The sequence below is a fragment of the Dermochelys coriacea genome, chromosome 2 (genome assembly GCF_009764565.3).
Source record: "Dermochelys coriacea isolate rDerCor1 chromosome 2, rDerCor1.pri.v4, whole genome shotgun sequence".
Lineage (NCBI taxonomy): Eukaryota > Metazoa > Chordata > Testudines > Dermochelyidae > Dermochelys > Dermochelys coriacea.
The window spans coordinates 173117134-173128927 of NC_050069.1; the positions used below are offsets into that span (position 1 = coordinate 173117134).

Here is an 11794-nt window from a genome sequence, read left to right on the forward strand (position 1 = left end):
TCTCAGTTCTTATTTCAGCTGCTGAGTGTGTTCATTACCTAATGGAAAGAAGGTATACAGAGAAAAAGGAACTGTATCACATTGGGCAACATTTCCCCCAAGTTTATTTGCAGTGAATAAATAAACGACAAAGTAATGGATTAGACAGTGTATTAAAACATTAATATATCTAATAGTTGGATGGAATTTATAGTTTACTGTTTATAGCTGCATGAAAACAGAAAGAAACATGGCTTTACTCTTGACCTATAGCACATTCTTTCAGAATTTGGATCTCTTACTTCTGTTTGTGCTAATTCCACCCAACTCTGCCATTAAAATGTTATATAATTTCACCAAGACACCTTGTTTAATGGCTTAAGTCTAGACTTTAAGACTATTCAACATTAAAGTTCAAATTCTCCCTTCCTCCCTACACTCTACTAGTTCTCTATAGCATATTCTTTAACTATTGCATGCATGGAACTTGGATTTGAATGGAATGTTCAATGGAAACAAGTTATATCATATGTTATATTGGTTCAGAATATGACATACAGGCCTAACCCTGAAGTCCTTACTAAATTTAACTCAGTTAAAACTCTTAGGTCTGGTCTACACTACGAGTTTAGGTCAAATTTAGATTTAACCCTGCACCTGTCCACACGACGAAGCCCTTTTTTCGACTTAAAGGGCTCTTAAAATCTATTTCTTTACTCCAGCCCCAACAAGGTGGGAGTGGAGTAAAGAAATTGGCCTTGCCAGGTTGAATTTGCAGTAGTGTGCATGCAATTTGACGGTATTGGCCTCTGGGAGATATCCCAGACTGCTCAATTGTGACCGCTATGGACAGCACTCTCAACTCAGATGCACTGGCCAAATAGACAGGAAAAGGCCTGCGAACTTTTGAATCTCATTTCCTGTTTGGCCAGCGTGGCAAGCTCACCTGCACAGGTCACCATGCAGAGCCCATCAGCACAGGAAACCATGCAGTCCCAGAATTGCTGAAGAGCTCCAGCATGGACCGAACAGGAGGTATGGGATCTGACTGCTGTATGGGGAGACGAATCCGTGCCAGCAGAACTCTGTTCGAAAAGACGAAATGCCAAAATATTTCAAAAAATCTCCAGTGTCATGAAGGACAGAGGCTATAACAAGGACCCGCAGCAGTGCCGCATGAAAATTAAGGAGCTCAGGTAAGCCTACCAAAAAACCAGAGAGGCAAACGGCCGCTACAGTTCAGAGCCCCAGACATGTTGCTTCTATGATGAGCTGCATGCCATTCTAGGGGGTGTAGCCACCACTACCCTGACCCTGTGTTTTGACTCCATCCAAGGAGTGGGAGGCAACATGGAAGTGGGTTTTGGGGGCAAGGAAGATGATGAGAAGGAGGTTGTAGACAGCTCACAGCAAAAAAGCGGAGAAACTGGTTTCCCCAACAGCCAGGATCTGTTTATCACCCTGGACCTGGAGCCAGTACCCCCCGAACCCACCCAAGGCAGGCTCCTGAAGACAGAGAAGAGACCTCTGGTGAGTGTACCTTTGTAAATAGTATACATGGTTTAAAAGCAAGCGTGTTTAATGATTAATTTTCCCTGGCATTCGCGGCCAGTACAGCTACTGGAAAAGTCAGTTAACGTGTCTGGGGATGGAGCGGAAATCCTCCAGGGACATCTCCATAAAGGTCTCCTGGATGTACTCTCAAAGCCTTTGCAAAAGGTTTCAGGGGAGGGCAGCCTTATTCCATCCTCCAAGGTAGGACACTTTACCACGCCAGGCCAGTAGCACGCAGTCGGGAATCACTGCAGAACAAAGCATTGCAGTGTATGGTCCCGTGTTTGCTAGCATTCAAACAACATCTGTTCTTTATCTCTCTATGTTACCCTCAGGAGAGTGATATCATTCATGGTGACCTGGTTGAAATAGGTGGTTTTAGGAAGTGGACGTTCCTGTTGGGCTGTTTGCCTGTGGCTGAACAAAAATCTTCCCTGCTGTTAGCCACGCGGTGGGGTGGAGGAGTGAAGCCATCATCTCAGAGAATTGTGTGGGGGGGTTAGTTGGGTTTCTGCTGCACTTTAACCCGGAAACTGCAGCCCCTCCTTTTAAATTGCCAACCCATTTTAAATGGCTAACCCAACGGCTACTTCGTATGGGAAATGAGGGTGCTGCTGTTTGAAACCATTCCCACATGTTATGAAGGTTAAAGAAGCCAAAAGACTGTGGCTTACCATGGCTGCCTGCAAGCCGAATTCTGTTGCCTGGCCCTGCAGGAGTGATCTCTCACACCAAACTGGCATACCCTCAATAAGAGGCAAAATGCGACCTTGTAGTAAAAGCACATGTGCTATGTAATGTGAACAGCAAGGTTTACTGTGAAAGAGTGTACTCATTGTTCTATAAAATGTGTCTTTTTAACTACCACTCTCCTTTTTTTTCCCTCCACCAGCTGCATATGTTTCTCCTTCCCAGAGGCTAGCGAAGATTAGAAGGTGAAAAAAAATGCACTTGTGATGAAATGTTCTCTGATCTCATGCTGTCCACCCACACAGAGCACAGCAAAATATATTGAGGCAGACAATCTCAGAGTGTAGGAAAACACAATATGACCGTGAGGAGAGATGGCAGGCTGAAGATGGTAGGTGGCATCAGCTTGCTGAAAGAAGGCAGGAGTCAATGCTCAGGCTGCTAGAGGATCAAACTCATATGCTCCAGCCTATGGTTGAGCTGCAGGAAAGGCAGCAGGACCACAGACCACCCTTCAGCCCCTGTGTAACCAACCACCCTCCTCCCCAAGTTCCATAACCTCCTCACCCAGATGCCCAAGAATGTGGTGGGGGGGCCTCCGGCCACTCAGCCACTCCACCCCAGAGGATTGCCCAAGCAACAGAAGGCTGGCATTCAATAAGTTTTAAAGTGCTGTGTGGCCTTGTCCTTACCTCCTCTACCCCCCCCTCCCGGTGCGTCCGTCCTCCACCACCCCTCCTGTGCTACCTTGGCAGTTATCCCCCTATTTGTGTGATGAAAAAATAAAGAATGCATGAATGTGAAGCAACAGTGACTTTATTGCCTCTGCAAGTGGTGATCAAAGGGGGGAGGGGAGGATGCTTAACTTACAGGAAAGTAGAGTGAACCCGGGGGCTGGGGGGGGGAGGGTTTCCATCAAGGAGAAAGGTTTCAGAGTAGCAGCCGTGTTAGTCTGTATTCGCAAAAAGAAAAGGAGTACCCGTGGCACCTTAGAGACTAACAAATTTATTAGAGCATAAGCTTTCGTGAGCTACAGCTCACTTCATCGGATGCATTTGGTGGAAAAAGCAGAGGAGAGATTTATATACACACACACAGAGAACATGAAACAATGGGTTTATCATACACACTGTAAGGAGAGTGATCACTTAAGATAAGCCATCACCAGCAGCAGGGGGGGGAAAGGAGGAAAACCTTTTATGGTGACAAGCAAGGTAGGCTAATTCCAGCAGTTAACAAGAGAATCAAGGAGAATCAAGGAGAAACAAACAGAATTTTCATACCATAGCCTGGCCAGTCCTGAAACTGGTTTTCAAAGCTTCTCTGATGTGCACCGTGCCCTTCTGTACTCTTCTAACCATACTCTTCAGTACCACATAATCAGCGGACAGGCGATTTGCCTCAACCTCCCACCCTGCCAAAAACACCTCCACCTTACTCTCACAGATATTGTGGAGCGCACAGCAAGCAACAATAACAATGGGAATATTGGTTTCGCTGAGGTCTAAACAACTCAGTAAACTGCACCAGCGCGCTTTTAAACGCCCAAATGCACATTCTACCACCATTCTGCACTTGCTCAGCCTATACTAGAACAGCTCCTGACTACTGTCCAGGATGCCTGTGTATGGCTTCATGAGTCATGACATTAAGGGGTAGGCTAGGTCCCCAAGAATAACTATAGGCATTTCAACATCCCCAATGGTTATTTTCTGGTCTAGAAAGTAAGTCCCTTGCTGCAGCTGTTGAAACAGACCATAGTTCCTGAAGACACAAGCGTCATGTACCTTTCCCGGCCATCCCACCTTGATGTTGTGAAACATCCCTTGTGATCCATCAGTGCTTGCAGCACCATTGAAAAGTACCCCTTGCGATTTATGTACTTGCTGCCTTGGTGCTCCGGTGCCAAGATAGGGATATGGGTTCTGTCTATCGCCCCACCACAGTTAAGGAATCCCATTGCAGCAAAGCCATCCACTATGACCTGCACATTTCCCAGAGTCACTACCCTTGATAGCAGCAGCTATCAAAGATATGCTTTGGCTACTTGCATCACAGCAGCCCCCACAGTAGATTTGCCCACTCCAAATTGATTTCCGACTGACCGGTAGCTGTCTGGCATTGCAAACTTCCACAGAGCTATCACCACTTACTTCTCAACTGTGAGGGCTGCACTCATCTTGGTATTCTTGCACTTCAGGGCAGGGGAAAGCAAGTCAAAGTTCCATGAAAGTGCCCTTACGCATGCGAAAGTTTCACAGCCACTGGGAATCATCCCAGACCTACAACACTATGCAGTCCCACCAGTCTGTGCTTGTTTCTCGGGCCCAAAATTGGCATTCCACGCCAGGAACCTGCCCAATTGACACCATGATGTGCACACTGCAGGGGCCTGTACTTTGTGAGAAGTCTATGTCCATGTCCTCATCACTCTCGTCACCATGCTGCAGTCACCTCCTCCTTGCCTGGTTTCGCTTTTCTTGAGGTTATGGTTCTGCATATCCTGCTGGATAATGCTCTCGGTGTTTATAGTGCTCATAATTGCCACAGTGATCTGAGCGGGCTCCATGTTCCCAGTACTATGGTGTCTGTGCTGAAAAAAGGCGCGAAACGATTGTCTGCCGTTGCTCTGTTGGAGGGAGAGGCGACTGACAACATGGCTTACAGGGTTGGCTTACAGGGAATTAAAATCAACAAAAGGGGTGGCTTTGCATCAAGGAGAAACAGAAGAGCCCCCTCAAGGACAGAACTCAAACCCTGGATTTAGCAGGCTGTTGATTTCACGGAGGGAGGAAGGGAGCGAGGGGGGAGAAAATTAATACAAATGAATACAAAACAAATCTGGTTTATTTCTTGTTTTGATCCACTTCATCTATCTTTATACATCTTAGGCTGGCAGCAGACGATGCAGTATGACTGCTAGCCATTGTCATCTCCTGGGTGCTCACCAGAGGACGGTGCAGTACGACTGACGGCAGGACTGAATCTTCATGAGATAAAACTTAAAAAGGGAAATGACCTGGCTGAGTCACTCCCAAGTCTGGCCAGGCAACCCTGACAGACCTCACCAAGGTCAGCTAAAAGAGCACCCAAGAGTACAGCAACAATGGCTACCAGGCATACTGCAATGTCTGCTGCCAAAAGGCAAAGAGCTGCTGCTGTGTAGCAATGCAGTACCACGTCTGCCAGCACCCAGGAGGCATACGATGACAGTGAGCTGTGTGGGTTCCATGCTTGCCATGGTATGGCGTCTGCATGGGTAACCCAGGAAAAAAGGTGAGAAACGATTCTCTGCCGTTGCTTTCACGAGGGAGGGAGGGAAGGGGGGGCCTGATGATATGTACCCAGAACCACCCACGACAATGTTTTTGCCCCATCAGGCATTGGGATTTCAACCCAGAATTCAAATGGATGGCGGAGACTGCGGGAACTGTGGGATAGCTACCCATAGTGCAATGCTCCAGAAGTCGATGGTTGCTTCGGTACTGTTCACGCACTCCATCAACTAAATGCACTTAGAGCATTTGTGTGGGGACACACACAATCGACTGCATAAAAATGCTTTTGAAAAAATGACTTCTATAAATTCAACCTAATTTCTCAGTGTAGACATACCCTTATTGACATCATTGGAACATCTGGATTTGACACTAGAAAATCATCTTGAGCTAATCTGTTTGTGAGCTCGTGTCAGTAAACATTTACTCACACAAGTAGTTTCACTGAAGTATAATTGCTCATTGATGTGATTAAAGCTGCTCCATCTGGCCCACTCTGTATAAGAGATTCACAGTGCTGATTGGTGAGATGTATTTCACCATTAACAAATATGTTATCTTTCCTTTCCAATTCCTTTAGCAATACTTCTTTTACTGGCCTTCTACCACTGCTGCTGCTCCTGCCTTGCTGAACCAACCTACTTTAGAAATATCATCTTCAAGAGGTAGCACATCACTGTTTTTAGAAATTATATTTAATTAGTGATGGCTGTCTTTGAGTCAATACTTCGAGAACCTTTACTGTACATGACCTTGGAATGGTCTATGAGGAAGCTCACCTTCATTCTCATGCCCCCAAATTACATAGGCACAACGGACCTGTGTTTAGCACAGCAAATCAGTGGAACTGGAGCTGGGTGAATAACTCAAAATTAATAATTCAGTCATTTGATTTCCTCTTTCCTTTCCAAGCACTCAATATGCTAAAAAGAATGATTTTTCTCTAGTTTATTCATTATTCAATATTACTGATTAATTACAATAACATATATTGATCCATAGCTGGCCTTCTGCTAAATGCAAATGTCAGACCTTCTGGGCATGGATCAAGTCTATCTACGCTTATATACCATATCTAGCACAGTGTCACCCTCATCCTAATTAGGGACTTTGGGTGCTTCTTCAATATACATAATTAAATAAATACATACATACATAATATTTATTTGTTTGTGACCAGTTCACTGAGTGTATTCAGTTCTTAGCTGCTGTAAACTGACATAGGTCCATTTACTTCAATGGAACTATATTGACTTTCATCAACTTCAGATCTGACCTTCATTATTTAAGACTCATGTTTTGATTGGACACATAGTTGTTCATTCATTTTGAGTCAATGGACGTTTTACCTGTGTAAACATTGATTAAGGAATTGATCCTATATTTTGACCCCACTGGAACCATTTACAGCAAAACTCCATTTTTTCTGAAGACCCAGGTTGATATGAAATTTGCAGTTCTGATTACATCAAACATTACACCCTTTATAATAACATTGTTTGAGGTGCAGAGGGATGAAGAGACTTCACTATTAAAGGCTTCCTCTGTGGCACACACTAGGTTGGTAAGAAAGAATGCAATGAAAATTAACCACAGACTGAGTAAGTTCGGGACTTGTAAATGTTCGGGTGAAAACAAAACAAACAAAAACAAAAAGAGCTAAAAGGAAAGTATAAACTTCTCCATTATCAAAACATGGCATTTAGTTTTGATATGATGTACGTTACATAACACTGATCTGTCAGGGCTCCAGAGTCACTATATTCAGTTAGCAAGGAATGTCAGCTAGAATGTTTATTTTAAAGTCCCATATCACTTCTCAACCTTATGTAAGTAAACTTGGTAAGATTCATTGTTCAAGATCAAGGGGAAATGTCTTGACTGTCACATGAAAATGCTTGCTTAAGGGTTGGGGAAATACAAGTTAAATCTGCTAAATGGAGGAGTCCGATTCAATTAGTCAAGAAATGACAACCTCTGGTTTACCAATTTTACATGCCTGGGAGGCTCAAAATATAGTAAAAATATACTGTCTCCAAGAGGGAAAAGGTCTATAGAAATCCATTAGATTCCCCCCCACACCCCAACTTGGAGGCTGTGTTATAGCATAGTAAGTTTCCATTTTGATAAGGAAGCCTACCTTCTCTTGATTAGTTAGCAGTACTGGACAAAAAATATTTGCAAAAAGTTTGAAACATTTTTTCCATCAATCATTAAATTATTCCAGGACATGTTTAGCTGGTCTAATTTTACTCATCAAGTACATTACACACTAATGATTTTCAACAATTAGAAACTAATTATTAATTTTTATTATTATTCAACCAACTGCAAAAGTTAGTGATATGCCCTAGACTATATAATCTTGTCACCTCACAGTGAGCCAAATTTTACAGTCCTTACTCAGAGTATACTCCCCATTATCTTTAATGAGCAAGTCCCTCAGGATTCAGTGTAAAGGTCTGAGGGTGGAAGTCTAGAATCCAGGGCTGTGGGGGCCCTGGATCGCTGACAATCCCTTGTCGTCACCAAGGGAGATGAGCAAAACAGCATCTGGCCAGTCGTCTGGAAGCTCACGATGTTCTAGCTGAACACCCAAGTTCCTGAGCCACCTGATTGGCTCACACCTGCTACTTAAGCCAGGAAGCAAACCATGTGCACTGTGTAAGCAATTATACAGACTTCCTGTTGCTGCCACATTGGACCCTGCTCTTGCCTGCCTCCTGATACAACTCTGTTCCTATTTCCTGCTCTGTGCCTTATTCTTACCTACAATCTAGTCACTCTTGCATTCTTCTCCTTGTTTCAGTGCATCCACTGGAGTGGGGCATGGTCTGTCACCAGGGTAAATCACTGCCCCAGTAGGTAGTAGTGGAGAGTGTCCATGGCCCATTTTATCACCAGACATTCCTTTTCAACAACTGCATACTTTTGTTCCCTGGGGAGGAGCTTCCAGCTGAGGTACAGGATCGGGTATTCCTCCTCCCCTACCATCTGTGAAAGGACGACTCCTAGCCCTACTTCCGAGGCATCTGTTTGTAGGACAAATTCTTTCTTGAAGTCCGGGGCTATGAGTACTGGATGGCAGCAAAGGGCTGTCCTTAAATCTGCAAATGCTCCTTCTGCTGCATCAGACTATTTTACTGTTTCGGGGCCCTGAGCCTTTATCAGGTCTGTCAATGGCCCTGCTCTAGTGGCAAAAATGAGGGATGAATCTCTGATAGTACCCTACTAACCCGAGAAATGTTCTGTCCTGCTTTTTACAGACTGACCGAGGCCAATCTTGTATTGCCTCCACTTTGTTCCATGGGGGTTTTACCAAGCCTCTCCCTACTACATACCCGAGGTATCTGGCCTCAGCTAGTCCTATCACACACTTGAGAGGGTTGACAGTGAGGCCGGCCTTCCACAGGGCGCCTAGTTCCGCTTCTACTTTCCCTAGGTGTATTTCCCAGTCAGGGCTATGGATGACTATGTTGTCTAAATAGGCGGCGGCATACCTGGCATGGGGTCACAGCCATTTATCCATAAGTCGTTGGAATGTTGCAGGGGCATCATGGAGTCCGAAAGGGAGGACAGTGTATTGGAACAAGCCTTCAGGTATAGAGAAAGCAGTCTTCTCCTTGGCGTTCTTGGCCAGGGGAATTTGCCAATATCCTTTGGTCAGGTCCAGAGAGGTGAGGTATCGGGCCTTGCCTAACTGATTAACTAGCTTGTTGACACGTGGTATCGGATAGGCATCGAATTGGGATACTTCATTCAACTTCCGGAAGTCGTTGCAAAACCTCAGGGTGCCGTCAGGCTTGGGTACTAGGACAATAGTGCTGGACCACTGTGGGATTCTTCAATAACCCCAAGTTCCAACATCTTCTTCACTTCTGTCCTAATTTCCTCTCTTTTAGCTTCCAGTATCTGGTACGGTCTTATCATCAACCTTATTCCGGGCCTGGTGATGATATGATGTTGGACCAGTGTCGTACGGCCCAGCTGTGTACAGAACACATCTTGGTTCCGTTGGATCTATCAATGACCTCTGTTCGTTGTTCTGGGGCTAACTCGGAGGATATCCTCACCTGCCCCTGTGGGTCGTCTGTCTGAGGTGGAGCTCTCCGAATGACGAGGCACGTCTCTTGGTCATGCCAGGGCTTTGGTAAGTTTACGTGGTAGATCTGCTCTGGTCTTTGGTGGTCTGGTTGTCTGACCTTATAGTCCATTTCCCCAATGGCTTCCACTATCTCATATGGCCCATGCCAGCTGGCCAGGAGTTTGCTTTTAGCTGTTGGCATCACCCATTCTCCCGGCTGAAATTTCCGTACTTTTGCCTGGCGGTTGTAATATGTCCACTGGGTCCCTTGTGCTTTTTCCAAATGTTCTCATACTATAGTGGTTACTCGAGTTACTCACTCTCTCATCTGTGTCACATGCTCAATGACATTCTTTCCTGGGTTGGGTTGTTCTTCCCAGTCCTCCTTGGTGATATCTAATATTCCACGTGGGTGGCATCTGTATAGTAGCTCAAAGGGAAAGAAACCTGTGGACACTTGGGGAACTTCCCATATTGCAAACATTAGGTGTGGTAGAAGGGTATCCCAGTCTTTTCTGTCCTATGCTACCACCTTCCGGATCATACCTTTAAGGGTGCAGTTAAGCCGCTCGACTAACCCATCTATTTGTGGATGGTAGACTGAGGTCCGTATGGCATAGATATGGAGCAGGGTACATAAGTCCTTCATTAATTTCAACATGAAAGAGGTTCCTTGGTCAGTTAGGATCTCCTTAGGGATGCCTACTCTGGCAAAAACCTGTAGTAGTTCTTTTGCTATTGCCTTGGATGTAGGGTTTCTTAAAGGAATGGCTTCTGGATACCGTGTGGCATTGTCAAGGATGACTAATACATTTTGTTGGCTCCGTGCTGATCTTTCCAGCGGGCGCACTAGATCCATGGCTATCCTTTCAAAAGGGACTTCAATAATAGGCAAAGGTACTAAAAGGGCCAGCAAGTGAGGTCGGGGGCTATGCAACTGGCATTCTGGGCAGGAGGTACAATAGCATTGTATTCCTCCGCATGTATTCCTGGCCAATAAAATCTTCTTAGGACTCTATCAAGTGTCTTGTCTACTCCTAGGTGTCCCCCAAATAAATGACTGTGAGCTAACTCTCGTACAGTCCTTGTGTGTTTCCATGGGACTAAGAGCTGCTCTACTTCCCCTCGAATTTTCACTATTCGGTACAACAGATCACGTTTGATCACATAATACGGCCTTGGGCCTTTGGTCTTTCCTTCCACGGGTACACCATTTACTTCCACTACCTCCTCCCTCACATTCACATATAGAGGGTCATTGGCTTGGTCCTGCCCGAAATTCTCATGTGCGGTACCGATTTGACCTAACTCCATGGGACCTATTTCTTCTCTGCCCCTTGGGTTGGCCCTACTTAGGCTAGGAACCACCGCTGAGTCTTCACTGGTCTGAATTGTCTCCTGGCCTCCTGAATGGGTTCACTTACCAGCAAGGGAGGCTTTCTGGTTCTCTGCTAGAATCCTAGTCCCTAGCCTTTTATCTGCCCTCTTTTCCTGCCTAGACTTTCGGGGTTTCCCAAGGAATGAAAATAGCTCCGGGGCAAATTTGGAAAAAATTGGGGTGAGGCTACCTGTAGGTGCTTCCATCTCAGCCCGGGGGTTGCTACCCTCCCTTTGCTCTACTGGCGGGAGTAAGTTCTCAAACCAGGGGAAGTCCCTACCAATTAGGTCCGGGTATGGAAAGCCTAGGGACCACCCCTGCAGTTACCCTGGTAGTGTTTCCCTGGATCTCAATCCATACTGGGATTGTGGGACAGAAATTTACAGTGTCATGAACGCACGTTACTCCTGTGGTTTTGACCCAGGTTAGTTGGTCTTGCCCCACCAACTTCCCTGAGACCAGTGTGACACCACTCCTGGAATCTACTAATGCTATGGTCGCAATACCATTCATCTTTAGTGACCTTGTATACCTATATGAGGTCACTGCGACCCCTACCAGGCCAATTAGGCCACATTGTTCCCCAGGATCCCCCAGATTGCACTGCATAGGCTCTTCCCTGTTGGGGCTTTGGGCTGCTGTATGCCCCAATTTCCCACACTTGTAACACAGACCCCTTATCCTGGTTGCCGCCCTCTGCCTGGGGCTATTTGGTCAGCCCCCACAGCCCTCTCTTCCCAAACACCCAGGTCCCTTCTTGGCCTCGGGCCATTCTTCAGTGTCTTTCCTCCCAATTATGGTTCTTCTGTAGTTCTTGACAATCCGGGGCCT

General features: G+C 45.7%; 1 protein-coding gene across 1 annotated transcript in view; it reads right to left on the minus strand.

Moving 5' to 3' along the window:
- Positions 1 to 11794, minus strand: part of CNTNAP2 (contactin associated protein 2) — a 1664903-nt gene that overhangs the window by 883160 nt on the left and 769949 nt on the right. The gene's annotated exons all lie outside the window — the stretch shown is intronic.